This window comes from Lithobates pipiens, unplaced genomic scaffold (assembly GCF_037356315.1).
Source record: "Lithobates pipiens isolate NorthernLeopardFrog02 unplaced genomic scaffold, aLitPip1_a1.2 Scaffold_16, whole genome shotgun sequence".
In the NCBI taxonomy this organism is placed as follows: domain Eukaryota; kingdom Metazoa; phylum Chordata; class Amphibia; order Anura; family Ranidae; genus Lithobates; species Lithobates pipiens.
Window position 1 is genome coordinate 595,895,754 of NW_027507748.1, and position 22,300 is coordinate 595,918,053.

Below are 22,300 nucleotides of genomic sequence, written 5' to 3' on the forward strand. Positions count from 1 at the left end.
AAAATTGCGCAACTATTGTCCAGCATAAAACATTGCAACTGCTACCGTTTTTTTCTCTAGGGTCTCTGCTTTCAGAAAATATATAATATACTGGGGGTAATAAGTCATTATAAGGACAAAGATTCTGTTTTTTACGTGTGCAAAAAAATCCGAACTGGTTACAGTGGATTGTGACTGCACGCTCTGTCTCCGCCCACCACCCGACAATCGGGACCTATCATCTTCCTGCACATTATTACACCGATTCCCGTCCTGTCTCCAGTTGATGGGGCCGACCGCAGTGCTCTGACGTCATTAGACAGCACCACACCACCACCCGGAAACCGGGCACCTGGAGGGGCGGGTCTTACTGGAATCTGTAAAAAGAAGGGCGGGATGAAGAGGGATTGTCATTGAGAAAATGCAGGAGGGGCGTGGCGATACAGCAGAATGGGGCGGGATGAAAAGCGCGGTTCTCAGCGGAAGAGGGCGGGGCCATAAGCAAAAAAGGGCGGGTGGGAGTAACGTGAACAATCAAAGGGGAGAGAAGTGCGGGAAGGGACGTGGCTATTAGTTAGGCAGAGCAGGAAGAGGCGTGGCTTTGTGTAAATATGTAACAAGGGGAAGGACTATTGGTGGGCAGATTTAGAATAGGAATTGGCTTATCAGTAGAGGGCGGAAAGAAGAGGTGGTGTCAGATAAGACGGAATGGGCGATCAGATAAAAAGAGAGGTGTGGAATACTTAGTTCAATACTTGGGTAGGGGCGTGTCAATGGTGAGAGTGAGCGCGGCCATGCTGATTGGGCGGTATCAGCCAATGTAGATGGGCGTGGTCTCTCTATGTCATTCCCAGTGCAAAAAGCCGATGGAGGAAGTGAGAGGTAAGCCTGGGGGATTGGGGGGGGGGGGGTGGTATATCTCACATGTTACTCATCGCCACACATGGCTGCTGATGGGAAATACAAGGTTATTAGATATTGTCCTGCATTGCAGGTGGTCTGATGTGATCCGGGGGGGATCTGTGTTAGAAGCTTCAGATGGAAGCTGCTCAGTGTAAACACAGCTAGGTGTCTTCTGATGACCCATGGATACAACTCATCGTTACAGTGTGTATCACACAGGAAGATACATGTGCGCTCACCATTCATGCTTCTCACACTGATTCTCTTGGGTCACATTCACAGGGAATCACCCAGAATGAAGAGGAAAGGACATCCTCATATCAGAGGACCTATAGAGTTTACCACCTTCCATCCCGGGCACCCCCCTTCTGCCAGGACTACGTCATCTTTCAGCGCTGTCTCACTTTGTATGACAATTGCGCGGTCATACAACACTGTACTCAAACTACATTTTTATCATTTTTTTTCCCCCACAAATAGAGGTTTCTTTTGGTGGTATTTGATCACCTCTGAGGTTTTTAGTTTTTGCGCCATAAGCAAAAATAAATGACCATTTTGAAAAAAGAAAAAAAAAAAAGATGGGCACAGATAGGTGGCACTGGATAGGCAGCACTCATAAGGAGCTACTGACATGCATGGCATCTGAAGGGCACTGACAGGCATTACTGATGGGGCACCGATTGGCAATGTTTGCCACTTTTCTGGGCACTGGCAGGAGTTTACTATGGGGCACAGGCAGCAGGTGATGGGCACTATTTGGCAGCTGGATGGGCACATCTGATGGGGGTTGCACTGATAATGTGCTGATTATCAGCACAGAACCCCCCCCCCCCCCCCCCCCAACAGGGAGAGCTGCAGATTTGCTCTTCTTGTCCGTGTGAACAAAGGAAAACCGTTTACGGCACATCCTGGTTCACACGATGATCAGCTGTCATTGATCACAGCTGATTGTGTGGTAAGAAGCCTCAGTCAGAAGCTCCATACCACGACCGGCATTGCGGTGTGTCAGATCACCGTGTTGCCGGAATCCCGTCATATGACGTCCGACCACTTTGCCACAGTCATATTGCTATATGGTGGGGAGTAGGTGGTTAACCACTTCAATACAGGGCACTTTCACCCCCTTCCTGCCCAGGCCCATTTTCAGCGCTGTCACATTTTGAATGACAATTGCACGGTCATGCAACACTGTACCCAAATTACATTTATATCATTTTTTTCCCACAAATAGAGCTTTCTTTTGGTGGTATTTAATCACTACTGGCGTTTTCTATTTGTTAAACAAAAAAAGACAAATGTTGGAAAAAAAAATTTTTTTCTTGGTTTCTGTTTTAAATTGTAAATAAGTAAGTTTTCTCCTTCACGGTCAGACACTAATGGTCACTGATGAGGCAGCACTGACAGACATTCACTGATTGGCATCCCTGGTGGGCTCTAGTGGGCATCCTTGATGTGCCTGCACTGATAATCAGTGTACTGATTATCAGCCCAGACCCCGCCCCCATGTCAGGAGAGCCGCTGAAGGGCTCTCCTCTACTCGCTTCTTGTCATTGCGGAAAGAGGAAAAGACAATAAACGGTACTTCCTGGTTTACAATGTGACCAGCTCTGATTGGACACAGCTGATCACATGTAAAGAGCCATCATAGGCTCTTTACCAAGATAGGAGATGGGGTGTGTTAGAGTGACACACCGCACTACTGAGCGCTGCTCAGGCACATGCCAGCGGCTTATCCTGATAGAAATCATATGATGCCCAGTCAGGATAACGCAACCACCACCCAGCCGTCATTTTTCATACAGCAGACGGGAAGTGGTTAACCACCCGAGTACTAGCCTGTAATACCCCATTCATTACCAGGATATTTTTCAGCGTTCTGATAGTGTGACCAATAATTACTCCCATCATGCAAAGCTGTACCCAAAAGAGTTTTATGTCATTTTGTTTGAGACCGAGTTTTATTTTCAAGGTGTTTAACCACTTGACCTCCGGAATCTTTACGCCCCCTCCCCCCCTTTTCTTTATCGTAACATCATGGGACACACAGCCTGAGTAATAACTTAATGGGTTATGAGCCACCTTCAGGTGTTTACACTGGTATACCCAATACAGGAAGTTCACTCCCCCTATATAACCCCTCTTCCTTCTAGGAGTACCTTAGTTTGTTCGCCAGTGTCTAAGGTGTTGGTCACGAGTGAAGATCTGCTCTGAGGAGCTCCAGGAGGGATCAATGCTGGATTTAAATAACCTCCACAACCGGATCCATTCAAGCCACTGAGGCCACAGGATGGTACCCGGGCCTCGCATAGAACAAGGTTTTGCCTGTAATGCCACGTACACACAACCGGACTTTCCAGCAGACTAGGTCTGACGGAATCAGTCCGTCGGACAATAGGATTGTGTGTATGCTAATCCGATCGTTTTTTCATAAAAAAAAAAAAAAAAAATCAGACGGAAATAGAACATGTTTAAAATCTGTCCGACAGACCAAATTTGACGCTAGGCCAGCTATTGGCTACTGGCTATTGAACTTTCTTTTTTTAGTTCCGTCTTATGTCATCACGTTCAAAATGAACGGACTTGGTCCGTTCATGTGTGGGCAAGTCCGGAAGGTCCATCGTGCCAGAAACCATGAACCAGATCGACACAGAAGTACAATTAAATCACACTTGTTTATTAATAAAAAGGTAAATAGAGTAAGCGTAGTCAAAGCATAGCCAGAGTTCAGTAACCGGATCGAGTAGTCAGCCAGGCCAGAGTTTAATAACCAGATCGGGTAATCAGCCAGACCAGAAGTCAGAGATCCAAGTGGAGGAACAGCAAGCGGGATAAGGAGCCAGAAGGGACGTCAGCAAAGCCAGTCTTTAAACAGGAATGCAGGAGATGGTTTCTTGTGATGTGACCAAGGCGAAGGCAGAGGTGACGTGAGCTGGACAGCTTTAAGTAGGCAGGTCAGACGAGCAGGATCAGGAACAGCTGGGTAACTGTGGAGAGAGAGAAGAGAGCTGGCAATTAGCCGACAGCTGAGCAGCCAGCCCAGAGAAGGAAGGGCTAAGGCCCTGACACGTCAGTACTCCGTTGAAAGTTTGTCGGGAAGACCGTCGGACCTAGTTTGCTGGAAAGTCTGGTCGTGTGTACGCGACATAAGCTTCTTTTGAGGACTGGACCCCAGGAACTAGGACTTTTTTTATTTGGTCATGCTACATTTCCTAAAGTTGCTCCTGAGTGGTGCTATACAGGTCCAAAGGAGTGGAATCCCCAATATAGGGACCCAGTCTTTGAAGGTTTACTAAGGCTGCCCACCGCGATGGGTGAAGTTTGGATCTGGATGTTTTCAGCAACATCTTGCAGTGAGGAAAAGGTAAGAGAAAAGCTTAGGAACTGCAAATGCCTTAAAATCTCCTCTAGAGGAAGTAAATATACACATACCCTTTCAGCAGCTCTGTGTCCATCTACAAACTGTGTGTATTGCAGGAAGGCATTCATTATTGAACAATGTGTCCTCCTCCCCCCCCCCCCCCTCCAATTGGGGAAACTAAGGGGGTAAAACATTTTATACATCATATCTGTCGAAGAAAGACAAAAGTTGCAGATGAGCAACGTTACTTAACTAATTGGCAAGGTGTGATAGGCTGATCCACACTTGATTGTACAGTGCCTGTTAGGTACCTGGTGATGAGCCCGACTTGATGGAAGAAGACTTCTCTTACAGCTCTGGTTCAGGGATCACTGGAGTTGAGACAGTGGCCCCGTGAGCGCAGCGGGGTAGGAGTGTCTGACTGGAAGCAGCGGCTGGTAACTTCTGGATGCTGGAACTGCAGAGAAGATGGTAGACAAGGCAGGCAGCGATCAGCCGACAAGGCAGCGGCAGCAAGGACCGGGTGCAGCACACTTGGACAGCAGAAGAATGGTCAGGCAGGCCGGGTCACAATGGATAAGCAGACAGGTAAGTACAGCAGACAGAAGGGCAGTGCAGGCAGGGAGAGGTTCGGCAACGGAGGTACAGTCCAAAGCGAGGTCAAGCAGGCTGGGGTCAGAGCAGGAGAGGTCAGCAAGGTCAGACGGAAGCCGGGTCAGATATCGCAACAGCAGGCAGATAGCAGGTTTCTTCCTTGGGTTCTTTAAAACCTTTACAACCTTTTCATGTGTTTCCGGCCCATGCATTACTAGAAAAGCTTATTTATGCTGAATGGGATCACCCGGATAAGCATTTGCTCCCTCCAAAGTGATTCTCGGCTCTCTATCCCATGGAGGAGAAAGTCACAAAAAGATGGATGGTACTAGCAGTTGACGCTGCGATTTCCAGCATGAATAAAAATGTAACTTGTCCAGTAGACAATGCACAAATGCTTAAGGATCCAACAGATAAAAAGTTGGAATTTCTGTTAAAATCCTCTTTTTTTTTTCCTTGCAGGCTAAGAAACGGCCCCTGCCAGTTGCTGAAATAGGCACCTGTCAGTCTCTAAAGGACCAATTCAAAGAGGCCCTTAAGAAGGTCCCTGCACAACAGGCCCGTGAGTTGGCTGAACGGCCAAAGGTGCTACATTTTTCCATAGACACCATGAAAGATTCTATTCACCAGGCGTCCCGCCTTGCGCTTGTGCTAATACACATGCGTAGGACCCCATGGTTAAAAAGTTGGTCAGCTGAAGCACCTTGTAAAAAGCTTCTGACTAGTTTCCCTTTTCATGGGGAGCAACTATTTATTTGGCAATGATTTGGATAAATACAATCAAACGATTTATAGGGGGAAAAGTACTCTTTTGCCGGTCAAAAGAAAGTATAAACGTCCTTCATTTAAATTGACTTTTTCTCCTGCGTCGGGGGCATCCACCTCTAGGCAGTGGTGATGGGCTTCGCTGTCAGACTCTAGAGGAAAACCTCAGGGTCAGGCCCAGGCTCAAAAGAAGACCTAAAGCCTCATCATGAAGAGTGGGGAGAAGACTTTTGCATTACTCAGAAGTCTGGTAAAGGGAAATTTAGGACAGATAGGCCTTCTCCACAGGGTCTCTAGGATACAAGCTAGAATTTTGGGAGTTTCCACCATCTCTCCTTTTCTGAGATCAAACGTTCCCAAAGATACAGGGAAAAGGCAATCCCCGTTTCAAGCATTAAACCGATTGCTGGATCAGGGGGTGATCATACAGATCCCTACAAAAGAGCAAGGTTTGGGGTTTTAGTGAAACCTGTTTTACGGTACCAAAACCAAATGGAGATGTCAGACCCATTCTAGATCTAAGGAATCTAAATCAGTTCCTTAAAATCCACTCCTTTCGCACGGAGTCAATCAGGCCAGTAGTTTCTATCCTACAAGGAAGAGAACCTCTGGCATCCATTGACCTCTGGGATGCATATTACTGGCCCCACCTCTAGCCAGGCTAAGGGCACAGGGCATAACAGTCTTGGCGTACCTAGACAATCTATTGTTAATAGACCAGTCAGTGGCTCGCTTGGAACAAAGTGTATGCATTACAACCAGTTACCTGGAAAGTCTGAGTTGGATTCTAAACATAGAGAAGCCTCCCTAAAAACCGCTAAGAAAGCTGGAGTATTTGGGCTTGATTATAAACACAGCCCAGAAAAAGGTGTTCTTGCCTCCGGCAAAGATCAGCTCCATACAAGAGCTGGTGCAGATGGTCAGGTCAAAAAGAAATCCCTCAATTCGTCTTTGCATGAGGTTGTTAGGAAAGATGGTGGCTTCCTTCAAAGCAGTCCCCTATGCCCAGTTCCATTTGAGACTGTCGCTAAACAGTATCCTATCTGCTTGGAACAAAACGATCCAAGCTTTGGGCTTGCCAATGCGGCTGTCCCCAAGAGTGTCTCAGTTGGTGGTTACTAACCCAGAATCCGCTGAAAGGAAAATCCTTCAGATCAATTATCTGGAAAGTAGAAACGACAGATGCCAGCCTCTCAGGCTGGGGAGCAGTACTAGAGAAGACTGTCCAGGGACAGTGGTCAAGAACGGAAAAAGCCTTGCCCATCAATATCCTAGAGATTCGGGCCGTGCGTCTGGCTCTGAAAACCTGGACTTCCAGGTTAAGCGATTGTCCTGTCAGGATCCAATCCGACAATGCCAATCACCAAGGGGGCACCAAAAGTCTCAGCACAGAGAGAGCTGAACCATATTCTAGCTTGGGCAGAAAGGAAAGCAGTCTTCATTCCAGGAATTGGCAAGTTATTCCCAGGAGAATGGTCTCTTCACCCCAACATTTTTTGTGCTGTTTGCCAAAGAGGGGGGGCTCCGGACGTAGATCTTCTAGCGTCCAGATTCAACAAGAAGTTAGTCAACTTTGTGTCCAGGACAAGGGATCCACTTGCATGCTGAACAGATGCGTTGGTGTCCCCCACTGCTTCCCTGATCTATGCCTCCCCCCCCCCCCCCATTCAGTTGCTAGCATGACTTCTTTGCAGGCTCAAGCTGGAAAGAAAGCCGGTAATTCTGGAAGCGCCAGCATTGACCAAAAAGGTCATGGTATGCAGAAATCGAAAAGATGGCAGTGGAGGACCCATGGTTCTTTCCACTAAGGCCAGACCTGCTCTCACAGGGGCCAATTTTCCATCCTACTTTACAAATGCTAAATTTAACGGCCTGGCTATTGAAACTCACATTCTGAAGAAACATGGGCTTTCTGGGTTAGTTATCTGTACTTTGATTAATGCAAGGAAGCTAGAACTATATATTATAGAGTCTGAAAGGCTTATGTACAGTGCCTTGCGAAAGTATTCGGGCCCCCTTGAACTTTTCAACCTTTTGCCACATTTCAGGCTTCAAACATAAAGATATAACATTTTAATTTTTTGTGAAGAATCACCAACAAGTGGGACACTTGTGAAGTAGAACGAAATCTATTGGATATTTTAAACTTTTTTAGCAAATAAAAAAACTGAAAAGTGGTGCGTGCAAAATTATTCGGCCCCTTTACTTTCAGTGCAGCAAACTCACTCCAGAAGTTCAGCGAGGATCTCTGAATGATCCAATGTTGTCCTAAATGACTGATGGTGATAAATAGAATCCACCTGTGTGTAATCAAGTCTCTGTATAAATGCACCTGCTCTGTGATAGTCTCAGGGTTCTGTTGAAAGCGCAGAGAGCATCACGAAGACCAAGGAACACACCAGGCAGGTCCGTTATACTGTTGTGGAGAAGTTTAAAGCCGGATTTGGATACAAAAAGATTTCCCAAGCTTTAAACATCCCAAGGAGCACTGTGCAAGTGATCATTTTGAAATGGAAGGAGTATCAGACCACTGCAAATCTACCAAGACCTGGCCGTCCCTCTAAACTTTCAGCTCAGACAAGGAGAAGACTGATCAGAGATGCAGCCAAGAGGCCCATGATCACTCTGGATGAACTGCAGAGAACTACAGCTGAGGTGGGAGAGTCTGTCCATAGGACAACAATCAGTCGTACACTGCACAAATCTGGCCTTTATGGCAGAGTGGCAAGAAGAAAGCCATTTCTCAAAGATATCCATAAAGAGTCTCATTTAAAGTTTGCCACAAGCCACCTGGGAGACACACCAAACATGTGGAAGAAGGCGCTCTGGTCAGATGAAACCAAAATCGAACTTTTTGCCCACAATGCAAAACGATATGTTTGGCGTAAAAGCAACACAGCTCATCACCCTCAACACACCATCCCCACTGTCAAACATGGTGGTGGCAGCATCATGGTTTGGGCCTGCTTTTCTTCAGCAGGGACAGGGAAGATGGTTAAAATTGAGGGGAAGATGGATGCAGCCAAATACAGGATTTATGTTTGAAGTCTGAAATGTGGCAAAAGGTTGAAAAGTTCAAGGGGGCCGAATACTTTCGCAAGGCACTGTATATTTTGGCACCCTCAAAGATATATTATAGGCAGAATTCTTACCTTTCTACAATTAGGCGTAGAGATGAAGTTGGCCTTAAGTTCTATTAAGGGTCAAGTCTAAGCCTTATCCATTTTATTTCAGAGACCGCTTGCTACGCATTCTTTAGTCCGGAGTTTTTGCAAAGGGTGATACAGATTAATCTGCCAATTAAATCACATTTATATATATATGGAAAGGCCAGTATGGTGGCCTGGAATTATGGGTGGAGCCCGGTGGAGTATATAACCAGCCCGTTCGCCTGGCTCCCTCGTCGGTTCCGGTGCGCGATATCTGATACGTCAGAAATCAAGGGCCGACTATCCACAAGACTTTACAGTGAGCCGGGTTCGTGAGTTCCTACGTTTTCGTCCGCCTCGTGTCGACAAAGCCTTGTCGTTCGTCAGCGTCCGTCTGGTTGCCGTCTGAGTCGCTATACTCTAAATCGAAATTTTCCGTTGTCGTACAACACGTCTGGGCCGGCTGTCGCAGGTAGGGCTTCGGCACCCTTTTCGTTCATGTGTTATTAAGTCACGTAAACTAGATTCCTGAACTCACGAACCACTCACTCTAGATTACACGGACGTCTTAACTTGTATTCGATACCTCATGTCACTACCCCTTCTTCGAAGAAGTCGTTGTCACCTTTTCGGTACTTGTCGTTCGTGCCAACAGGCACTTCGTTTCGTAGCACGTCATTGCTAAACCGAACGACTCATTTCATCGTGTTCGAATCGATCGAACCGTTTCGAAATCACAGCTGTCTGCTTGTCACGCTAAATTGAGCAGTCCGGGCAATGTCAATCTCAGGTTGTTCAAATAAAAAAAAAAAAAAAAAAAATCATTTCATACCGTTTGTACTATGTCCGTCAGGTCATTTCTTTCCATGTCAATCATTGCAGTTATGTCGAATCATTTCATTTCTGCCACTTCTAACCATGTTATCATTTCTGTCACTTACCACGCTCCGATTCGAATCCCGTCGCATCTCTAACGCACCGATTCGCTTCGAAGTGCCCCAAGGTTCGGCCTCATTTCTGTACATGCTCCAGAGACTGAGTCACTCGCAGGTTCAAGCATGGTCCTTGATTCTAGTCTTTGTCATGGCATATCATTTCTGTCACTTATTACGCTCCAATTCGAATCCCATCGCATTCCTTATGCATCGATTCGTTCTGGTGCGCCCAGCTGCTACGCCTCATTTCAGTACCCCCCCCCTTTTGCCTGAGCTCCACGTGGCAGGGTCCCCCCCCCCTGCCTGAGCTCCACGCGGCGGGGTCCCCTCCCCCCCCCCCCCCCTGCCTGAGCTCTACGCGGCGGGGTTCACCCCCCGCCTGAGCTCCACGTGGCGGGGTCCCCCCCCCCCTGCCTGAGCTCCACGTGACGGGGTCACCCCCCGCCTGAGCTCCACGTGGCAGACCCCCCCCCCTGCCTGAGCTCCACGTGGCGGGCTCCACCTCCGCCTGAGCTCCACGTGGCAGGCCCCCCCCCCCCCCTCTGCCTGAGCTCCACGTGGCGGGCTCCACCTCCGCCTGAGCTCCACGTGGCAGACCCCCCCCCCCCTCTGCCTGAGCTCCACGTGGCGGGCTCCACCTCCGCCTGAGCTCCACGTGGCAGACCCCCCCCCCCCCCTGCCTGAGCGCCACGTGGCGGGGTTCACCCCCCTGCCTGAGCTCCACGTGGCAGGGTCCACCTTCGCTTGAGCCCCACGTTCTATGTGCAATTTGCGTTGGAAACAAAAAGAAATAAAAAAAATGGGGAAAGGGAAGGAAAAGGAAATTTTGCATCTGCGGCGCAACCAAGTCACGTCTCTGTCGCCATATGCACGTTATTCTAAATTCGGTTGTCTGCTCGTTTTATTTATGTAGCTCGTTTCAGTTATGTCTTTCATCACATTTCAAGTCTTACCTCCACTATTTAGCTAGACATCTCTCTGCAGGTATAGGAGTCTCATACAAACTCACCTTCATCTCCTCAGATCAGTCGAGTTTTCAGTAGGTCCAACCTGCACCGGGTCGGACGGTGCCTCCTTAGGTAAGAGAATCTTCTGGGAAGGAGACGCTCACAAGCGGTAGTATCCTTCTCTAAAAAAAAAAAGGTTCCGTATAGGAGAAAAACCCGGACCCAAGGATTAATAGGCTCACCAAGCCTGGATTTTGCCACCATGTCCCAGGCTGGCAGCGAGGACTACACGGCTCCGTTGTCTCCGTCTCTCGTCTCAGAGAGCGGCAGCCAAAGGTCCTTCAGATCATGGACCATTCCCAGGCTGACAGCCGAGTTGAGGCGTAGGGGTGTACCCTTCCCAGCTACAGCCAGAAAGGCCGAGCTTTTCGGGCTCCTTTTTCCTCCCCCAGCCGCGGTTGAGGATAGTGTCCAGCAGGCCTCCCTGGGCTCTATCGCTGCTTCCATCACGCAGCTTCACACGCTGGTGTCATCCCTGATGACCTCAATGTCAGAGGTTCAGAGTCGGGTGGCCCTCCTCGAGACCCGCCCAGTCGTTTCTCCTCCTACACCAGCTTTACAAGCAGTGGAGAACACCAGCGCAGGTACCCCCGGGGGTACACCAGTAGTGTACCCTTCTCATTTAATTTCAGCCAACGTCAGGAAGGACATCCTAGAGGGCAAGGACGTCAATCTGGCTTCACTCCTGATATCCATTCATGAGCTGGCAGAAAACAAAGCTTACACTTGGGGGGACGTGTCGGTGGTCCTCAAAGCCAAAGACCCCAGGCTGGACAGGAAGCTTTCTGTCACCGAGTTCACCTTGGCCTTCGGCATGCTGAGGGATGTCATCTGCTCGGCCTCCCCCGGCAGGAGGGAGGAACTGGATCGTTACCTCCACGCGGTAGTTGACCTGGGGTATAAATACGGCGGTTTTTCATTTTATGACTATCACCGCTCCTTCTCCGCTAAGGCGGCCGCCAGGCTTTCCCAATTTCAGATACCTACGGATTGGAGTGTCATGGACACCGAGTTATTCTGCCGACACTTCGCAGGGCTGCGGTCTCCCCTTTGTGCCATTTGCCAGTCGGCTACTCACACCGCAACTTGGTGTGCCAGCTCAGTGGCAACCCCGCCCGTAGACGGTCCATCGACCTCAGGTACCGCCCAGGCCCTACCGGCGCCGGTACGCCTGCCGCAGACGGATAAACTGGGGCGCCCGGTCAAGACCTTGGGAGGCGCGGCCATCTGTAACAACTACAACAGTGGGTCGTGCAATTTCAGCCAGTGCAGGCTGCTCCATGTATGCTCACGATGTCATAGAGCTCATCCCAGGCTCATGTGCGAGGTCAAGCAGGCTAGAAAATCTTGACTAAGCCGGGTCAACGTGTCGTGGCTCAGTGTCTACCTCACCAATCATCCCACCCCCTCACTTGCCACCTACCTAGTTCAGGGCTTTACTCAGGGCTTTCATACAGGACTTATCTCTCTCCCTCACCTTACACACGAGTGCCAGAACCTGCGGTCAGCAGCCACGGACGTACAAGCCATCGACCAGCTATTACGGGCAGAGCTAGACCGGGATTTCATCATAGGCCCTTTCACGAAGCCCCCATTTAACACCTGGCGAGTCAGCCCTATTGGGCTTGTCAAGGGCAAGTTCTCCAATAAACTTAGGTTGGTCTACGATTTGTCAGCGCCTTATTCTTCCTCTGTCCCCAGTCTTAATTCTCTTATCCCCTCTGAGGAGTTCTCCCTTAAATACGCATCCGTAGACATGGCCATCCAGGCCATTCTCAAGTCAGGCACAGGAACATGGCTCTCCAAGGCCGACATCTCGGACGCCTTCAAGCTCCTTCCTATCCATCCATCTCTCTGGTGCTGGCATGGCATCAAATGGAGGGAGCTCTACTATTTTGCCACTAAGCTAACCTTCGGGTCCAAGAGTAGCCCCTGGCTCTTCGACTCGTTTGCGCAGGCTCTCGAATGGATCTTGCTGCACGTAGCCCAGTGCCAGGGAGTCATACACTATTTGGATGACTTCCTGCTGGTCGAGTCACCTGGCTCCCTTCCAGGGGATCTGGATAAACTAAGGGTGGTCTTCAATAACCTTGACGTCCCTATTGCTGAGCACAAGGTGGAGGGCCCTGCGCAGGCAATCACCTTCCTCGGGGTCAGCTTAAACACCAGCACTATGCAGGCCAGCCTCCCCCCGGATAAACTAAGCCGCATCAGGTCGGTCATGAGGGACTTCACCCGCACCAGAACTTGCACCAAGAGGCAGCTACAGTCCCTTCTCGGTATGCTTAATTTTGCTATGCGCATCATCCCTCAAGGTCGCGCTTTCGTATCACGCCTGTTAGTCCTACTGTCTCATTCACAAGACCCGGAGCATATCCTCAGCCTGGACCCCGCAGCTATAGCAGATCTTGCCATGTGGGAGGAATTCCTGACGTCCTGGAATGGTGTGTCCCTATTCATTCCCTCCGTGTCCTCCTCGTCACCGCAGGTCGTGACCGACGCAGCGGCCTCCACGGGTTTTGCGGCAATTTTTGGCCACCTCTGGCTCGCAGCCCCTTGGCCTCCTCAGATACTGGCAATTCCGGGCTTCACCGAGACGTCCTCCCTATTCGAGTTGTACCCCATCGTAGCCGCTGCCCACACGTGGGGCCGCAGTTGGTCCGGTCAAACAGTGACCTTTTCAACGGACAATCTCGCCACTGCGGAAATCATTAACAAAGGCAGGTCTAAGTCTCTGGAGATTATGTCCTTCCTGCGGCGACTGGTCCAGCTCTCGTTATTGTTTCAATTTAATGTTCATTGTGCCTTTATCCCCGGTAAATGTAATCGGGCAGCGGACGCCCTCTCCCGCTTTAACTTAGTTTCCTTTTTTGATCAGGTGCCCGGAGCCGGACCAACGTCAGCAGTTATCCCGGACTGGTCTCAACTGACCCTGGATTAACCCCTCACCTAGTAGCCGCGACTCAACTCATCAATCACTCCCTCGCAGACAATACCCGCAAGGCCTACCAAACAGCCTGGAGGGCCTTTAACCGTTTCTTAACATCTCACTCCACAGAGACCTCCCGGGTCAAGCAAGTCCTGGCCTTCATTGCCCATTGCCACTCGGACTTGGCGTTATCCTTTAACACGATCCGACTATACCTGGCCGGGGTACAACATTTTACGTCCCTCCAGGACCCTGCTGAACCCTCCTTGTTCACTTTTCACGCCATTCGGGCCGTCATGCGTGGCATCCAGAAACGCCAGCCTACGGCCTCCCTCAAACGCCTGCCTATCACAGGAGACGTTTTCAGAAACATGTCTGATATTCTGGCCACTGCACCTTTCGGACTCCACACTAGTATCGTTATACAAGCAGCCATACACCTGGCCTTCTACGGCTTCTTGCGGCCAGGCGAGTTTACCTCCAGTAGCCCCTCAGCTCGCACGCTATGCAAGCACCACCTGGTCAGGCACGGAGACCATTTCATCCTACATATAGCAGTATCCAAGACGCAGCAGCTTGGCCCAGGTACGGACATACATTTTTATAAAACTAACAACCGCTGGTGCCCGGTCGCCATGCTCACCCGCTTGTTGACCCTTCTGGCCGATCAACCAGGAACTGGCCCGCTTCTGCCATTCCACGGTAAGCCACTGAACGCAGCCCAGTTCATGGAGCATGTCAGGATACTCCTGGGCATCCTTCACCTCAATCCGGCTCACTACTCCGGACATTCATTTCGGATCGGAGCGGCTTCAACTGCCTCCCGCCAAGGGGTCCCGGTCCACGTTATCAAAAAGTTGGGTAGATGGAAGTCCACCTGTTTCGCCCGTTACATACCCAATCCGCAAGTAGAGATGGCCCAGGCCTTTGTCAAGCTCACCCAGTAACAAACTTGAATCAATAAAGGCATTCCCTACCTGTATGTTTTTGCCCCCTTATTTTGGTATACCCTACGTTAGGCCAGGGCACACTTTCAGGTCCGGTTCAAGTAAGCGAGTTTGTGTTAACCTTGTTTGTCATCCTTATCCGTATCGGTCAGAGGGCTCTGGGCCATAAATGGAAAGGCCAGTATGGTGGCCTGGAATTATGGGTGGAGCCCGGTGGAGTATATAACCAGCCCGTTCGCCTGGCTCCCTCGTCGGTTCCGGTGCGCGATACCCACCCACCCATCCCCTGTCAGGGCATTTCTCAAGCATTATACTCCTCGGGCGAGTACTCATTTCACTCCATTTCATTTTCATTTCATTTATTACTCATTTCTCTATCAAGGGTATGCCCCCTTATTTTGGTATACCCTACGTTAGGCCAGGGCACACTTTCAGGTCCGGTTCAAGTAAGCGAGTTTGTGTTAACCTTGTTTGTCATCCTTATCCGTATCGGTCAGAGGGCTCTGGGCCATAAATATATATATATATATATATATATATATATATATATATATATATATATATATATATATATATATATATATATACTGTCCATAAATTGATTCAGGCTCGGTTCACACTGGTAATGCTAGAATTCTCTCCCTCTCCCTCTCCTGATCGGCAGTATCTCACATGTGTTGTTTGAACACGGGTTTCATATGCGGGCGCAACTTATGTAAGCGTTTGCTTCTGCGTGTGAGCTCAGCGGGACGGGGTGCTTTAAATTTGTTATTTTTTCTTTATTTTTTACTCTGTCCTTTAAAAAAAAAAAAAATTATTTGGCACACTTTTTTATTCCTATTACAAGGCATGTAAACATCCCTTGTAATATAAAAAAAGCATGACAGGACCTCTTGGATGTGAGATCTGGGGTCAAAAAGACGTTAGATCTAACGTTTACACTAAAATGCACTTAAGAAAAATAATAAAATTAAATAATAAAATTAAATGTTTTTTTTTTTTTTTTTTTTGCAAAAAAAAAAAAATTATTCCCCTATATCCGCCAAACGTCACTTCTGCCCAATGGTCTTAAAGGGGATTTTTTTTTTCCCAAATTCAATGTTATGGAGCCGAGCGGGTGCCATCTTTCCCTCACTCTGCTCCATACCCATCAGGGAGAAGGATGCGATCGGTAAGTAGCGAAATTGACCTGGAGTGCGGGGCGGCCCTCTCTCGCACCCGATAAGTGGTCTTGTAGTGAATCCGCTGCGGAGACCACTTTTTTCTGAAAGAGCTCCGCTTGCCGTTGAAAATACTGGGGTTTTGGCAGCTATCTGCTGCCATAACAACAGTATTTAGCTTCAAAGTACCGACGTACAATGACGGTGATTTGCGCTAAGTGGTTAAAGGAGGTCTATATGCACTTTATACGTGTTATGCAGTGTTATACGTGGCGCCGCTCCCACTGGCTGTACACTTCAAATCTGTAGCTCTCAAGGTGGTGTCAATCGTATAGGAGGCAAGAGGAAAGAACCATAGTGCAAATCACTAATAAAAAAAGTATTTATCTCCATATAAAAATGCACTCACATTTGAGAAATAAAAAAATTGGAATTTCACAATACAGTCCTCTGCATACACGGCTCCACCTAGTCCCAGCATGATTATGTCACTGCCCACTTCACATTTATCGCCCAATGGGCTTTCTCAAACGTTCAGGCTTTTCACATTTATAGCATGCCATTATGGCAATGCAAACGCAATGCATGTTTGTAGCGCATTTCCAAAATGCATGGAAAAGCACGTGTACTCTGTGCAGATTGCTCTACATTCAGAAAAGCGCAGATCTGAATGCAGCCTGATTATTAATGACGTCCGAATCATGGCTAGTGTGGTGCATGTTTTGCCACATGACAAACCTTACTACAAAAGCGCCAAAATGCACACTAAAAAAAAGTGTAATGCGCCACGATCAAAAAGGTTTGTGAACTACATTGGGGGTGTAGGGCAGCCAAGTGAAAGAGCTGCCCTATGTGCATTCACTTGGGAAAAATACGCAAAAAAGGTGGGTAAGAACACACGCTTTTACTACATTCAGGTGTGAATGAAATGTGCTTGGGAGGTGAGTTTTTAGGCAGCAAGGATGACCTGGGAGGAGAAGTGAGAGCTTAAAAAATAAATAAAAATAAAATAAAAAATCCTGCTTATCTCATAGGAATCGCTTATTATCTAATGCTAATACAATTTCTGTGAGTTATCACAGAAGTCTATAGGGCTGAAGTCGCACCAAAGTAGTGCAGGAACCCCCTCCAAAATCACACTGTCTTGGCATGTACAATTCTTAGAAATTTAAGTTGCATCATAATATTATTTCAGACTTTAATTAAACTGTATATGTTTTTTTTTTTTTTTGTCAGAATGCCGAACTGCATTGTTGAAGGATGTTCTTTTCGATGGAGAAAAAAGAATCCAGATGTCGCTCTCCACATATTCCCTAAGGACATGGAAATTATAAGAACATGGCTACTACACATTAATCAGGACTTTGGTGACCTAGAAGAGTTTTGCCATAAAATTTTTAATAGTTCAAAGGGTACTTATCGCATTTGTTCACAACACTTTGCCCTAGATGCATATGAGATTCGAGGTATGGTGACTTTTTTAAAAAGGGATGCCGTTCCTACTATATTCTCTCAAGTAAAATTAGAATTACCAACTCGAAAAAGGAGAAAAAAGGATATTCCCACTTCACAGTCTGAAGCTGATACTTCTACCTCAGCCAATATTTCATTCACTTCAACTGCTTTCTCCATGCCTACTGAACTAAATATGACATTTAATGCTGAAGAAAGTCATGGTTTGGGTCTATGGACAAACCAGTGTGCAGCAACTTCTGCCCATTCACATAAAAATCCAGCACACGAACAGGAGGAGGCTGTACTAAACAAACATAGACATTATAGGCCACGATCTACCCGAACAATTGGTACCTCAATAGACTATTTCCCAGGACAAGTACATCGGTCTACACAGCTAAATAAACCAATGGGAACTAAAGATAAGAACTTGCAAACAGATCTAAAACCCCTGTACAGATCTGTTGGCATTCAGTGCAGTCTTGATGGCTTACCAACCCTTCCATCAAGGTCTTTGGTTACCAGCAATGGTGCAAGTAGACCTTTTCCTTTTGGAAACTGGACAAAGCTACTACATTCACAATCCTCTGCATATTTTCATGATGACGGTCAATGATACTTTCTCCCCCTAATTCATCGCTTTTCCAGTGCAGGAATAATGAAGCATTTAGGTCCTAGTAGCATGTGGCTGATTGGCTAATTGACTGATTAGTAGAACCAGGAGGAGATATTTTGCCCCCACACAACACAAGAAGAAAAAACACCTTAAAATTGCCATTTTTTGGGGGGGGGGGCTACTTTTTACAGGTACTCTCTGTATTTTCCTTTCCAAAGTCACTTGGAGCACAGGTTTTGCTTTTAATTAACCACTTCAGCTTTGGAAGGATTTGCCCCCTTAATGACCAGGCCACTTTTTGCGATGCTGCATTACGTCACTTTAACTGACCATTTCGCAGTCATGCTACGTTGCACCCAAACAAAATGTATGTCTTTTTTTCCCCCCACAAATAGCTTTCTTTTGGTGGTATTTGATCACCTCTGCCAATTTTTATTTTTAGTGCTGTAAACAAAAAAGTGACAATTCTGAATATATATAATTAGTTTTTACTTTTTGCTATAATGCATATCCAAAAAAAGTAAACAAACTTCTTCAAAAATTTAGGCCAATATATATTCTTCTGCATATTTTTGGTAAAAAAAAATCTCAATAAGCGAATATTGGTTTGTGCAAAAGTTATCGCGTCTAAATACTACAGGATTTCTGGACTTTTTTTTTTTTTTTTTTGCGGGACTAAAACCTTGTGACAGACATATCTGATCCCAAATTACACTTTTTGGGGACCAGTTACATTATTACATTGCTATAAAAATGTACTGATTTCATGTATAAATGACACTGGCAGGGAAGGATTTAACTGTGTCTCCTGGGTGTGTTCTAACTGTAGGGGGAATGGGCTGCCATTGACATGACGGAGATCACTGTTCCTGGAACAGAAGATCTCTGACATGTCCCCTGTCAGAACGAGGATCCGCCTTGTTTACCAAAGCAGATCCCCATTCTGCCTCTGTGCACAACGATTGCGGGCGGCCAGTGGACATCGAGTTTGCCAGACCCGCAGCTCTCACCTGTACAGACCGACCTACAGGAGAGTTGACCTGCTTCCGTAAAAGTATGGTGGCTGGTTAGCAAGTGCTTAAATGCAGTTTGAACCATGTGTCAGGAATTTTTTCTGATTAGCCTGCTCTGTATAATTGCCAGGAAATTTAGTTTAACAAAAAAGATTAGAAAAAAAACTTAGACATTAGCAACTAACACATTTTACATGACATGCCATGACAATATTGAACAAATAGTTTTAGACAAGATAATTGTATGGTATCTTGCATTTTGTTCTATTAGTGAGAATTTCCCTCACTTCCCAGCCCAGTTATCACACAGGAAGTAAGGAGAATCTACCCATCAGGGACCCAAAGTGCTAGGCATACTAGAATACAGTTTTAACCATTCCTACTAAAAATAATTTTTAATGCTGTCTGTTCCGAAGACCACACAGAAAATAAGGGAAGACCTTACCAGTAGGGACAGACACAGTAATAAAAAAAGCTAACAGAAGTTGTCCCAGTTCCTGCACTATCCAAAAAAAGACCAGTTTTTGTTTTTTAAGAGCTAAAAAGAATTAATCGTTGACCGGGATGAATGTAGCAGCATGTTTTGGGATCGCAAAACGCATGTTCGGGTGCAATTGATTTTCAATGGCACCTAAAATGTGGTGTGATATTGCCGTGATTATCACACGGCAATCCACAAAGCATGGAGCTTGTCATCCTAAAAGGAGCAGAAGCTTCTTTTAGGTGACAAGTTTTGTGGTTTGCCATACAATTCATACTCAATAATTGCAGCAATAAAAAGCACTGCGTTTTTGCATTTTGAGATTGCACGCAGAATAGCATCAATTCTGTTTGCGATCAAAAACGACAAATGTGAATGGAGCCTAGGGTCAGTCCACAAAACCTGACGTTTTAGTTTTTAGCGAATGCTGTGGAGTTTGAAGTGATTTCTCTCAGGCATTTCGATGGTGAGAACTTCTAAAAATTAGCTCTGCAGTAACAAGGGAGTCCCTTTTCTCCTTGTTGTTTTGCATGAAATTAATGTCTCGACTGTTTTAAAAAAATAAATAAAAGTTGTGTGATTTTTCATCTTTAACAGCTCTTTCTATCAAATTTTGTAATAAAAGGAACACGTTCCTTCCATTGAAAAACTGATATAGCATAAATACAGTTGTGCTCATAAGTTTACATAGCCTGGCAAAATTTAGGATTTCTTGGCCATTTTTCAGAGAATATGAATAACACAAAAACGTTTCTTTCACTCATGGTTAGTCTTTTTTTAAAACATAATGACAACAGAAACTACCCAAATTACCCTGATCAAACGTTTACATACCCTGATGATTTTGGCCTGATAACATGCACACAAGTTAACACAAAGAGGTTTGAATGGCTATTAAAGGTGACCATCCTCACCTGTGATCTGTTTGCTTGCAATTAGTGTGTGTATAAAAGGTCAATGCATTTCTGGACTCCTGACAGACCCTTGCATCTTTCATTCAGTACTGCACTGACGTTTCTGGACTTTGAGTCATGGGGAAAGCAAAAGAATTGTCAAAGGATCTGCGGGAAAAGGTAGTTGAACTATAAAACAGGAAAGGGATTTAAAAAGATATCCAAGGAATTGAGAATGCCAAACAGCAGTGTTCAAATTCTAAAACTAAACGCTAAAACTCTGGAAAATGAGGGGTTCTGTTCAAACCAAACCACGGTCCGGTAGACCAACTAAAGTTTCAGCAACAACTGCTAGGAAAATTGTTCGGGATGCAAAGAAAAACCCACAAATAACTTCAGGTGAAATACAGAACTCTCTGAAAACATGTTCTGTGGCTGTTTCAACATGCACAATAAGGAGGCACTTGAAGAAAGATGGGCTGCATGGTCGAGTCACCAGAAGAAAGCCATTACGCAAATGCCACAAAGTATCCCGCTTATAATACACCACACAGCACAGAGACAATCCTCAAACTTTCTGGCACAAAGTCATTTGACCAAAATTTAGCTTTTTGGCCACAACCATAAATGCTACATTTGGAAAGGAATCAACAAGGCATATGATGAAAGGTACACCATTCCTACTGTGAAACACGGAGGTGGATCACTGATGGTTTGGGGATGTGTGAGCTACAAAGGCACAGGAAATTTGGTCAAAATTGATGGCAAGATATATGCAGTATGTCATCAAAAAATACTGAAGGAACATTTGCATTCATTAGCCAAGAAGCTGCACATGGGACATACTTGGAAATTCCAACATGACAATGATCCAAAACACAAGGCCAAATTGGCCTGTCATTGGCTACAGCAGAACAAAGTGAAGGTTCTGGAGTGGCCATCTCAGTCTCCTGACCTCAATATCATTGAGCCACTCTGGGGATATCTCTAACTTGCAGTTCGTGCAAGACAGCCCAAGAATTTACAGGAACTGGAGGCTTTTTGCCAAAAAGAATGGGCGGCTTTAACATCTGAGAAGATAAAGACCCTGATCCACAACACAAAACACATCAAGCTGTCATTGATGTTAAAGGGGGCAATATTTATTATTAATACATTATTCAAAAAGAGTAAACATGATTGATAATAAATGGCTTCAGCCATACACTAACCATGAGTGAAAGAAAAGTTTTTGTGTTATCGTCCATATTCTCTGAAAAATGGCCAAGAAATCATAAATTCTGCCAGGGTATGTAAACTTACGAGCACAACTGTATATTTGCTACACCAGGCATTTTGTATTTTAATATTATTAATTTTCTATTTCAGTCTACACTAAACTATGGTTTGTAGAGTCAAAAAAAAGCTTCACGCTAATGATGGTATCGCAGGCAAAGCTTTAATTAGCTGACAAGCTTAAGCACATGATCCTGGGCCACTCTAACATGTTTCACCCAATGTGCTTAATAATAGAAGGTGAAACATGTCCAAGAAGTGGTCCTGGGAGCAAGAACATGTCCTGAAGCTTGTCTGCTGATTACATTTTTTTTGCCTGTGAATAGTAGCTTTTCCTTTTCGATTTATACAGAAAGCTATAGTTTAAAAAAAAAATCCTAATAAAAAAAAAAAAAAGAAACAAAAATACTTACTTTGGTATTCTGGTGACTTTCTGTTGGAGATATCGCTTGGCCTCACAGCAGGATCTTTGAAAAGTTTATAATTCCAAGACGGTATTATAGATGCTCAACTTTCCCAGGATCCTTTGACTCTCACAAGACAAAGTGTTTATTAAACCTTTGCTTATGACTTATGTGAATCTGCCTGAAACTACAGAGCAAGGTAAATAAATGTTCCTAATTATACATAAAAGCATGTCTTTGATCAAAATGTAAAATCATATGTTAATTTTCACATTGTATTTCAATTATTTGCAGCCTACTGCTATAAATTTGAAGTTTCTAAACTTACTTTCTGAAGATGCCCCACTGTTCGATGAGGCAATAAGTTAAACATTGGATGGCAGAAGTCCACTGGATGTAGTTTATCTAGATGTTGCTAAGGCTTTTGATACTGTACC

General features: G+C 45.9%; 1 long non-coding RNA gene across 1 annotated transcript; it reads left to right on the forward strand.

The window, feature by feature from the left end:
• The first annotated feature begins 534 nt into the window (after positions 1 to 534).
• On the forward strand, positions 535 to 19,885 carry LOC143983854 (uncharacterized). The gene is made up of 2 exons (XR_013274685.1): positions 535 to 861; positions 16,963 to 19,885. It is a non-coding gene; the product is annotated as an uncharacterized LOC143983854 (long non-coding RNA).
• The last annotated feature ends 2,415 nt before the right edge of the window (positions 19,886 to 22,300 follow it).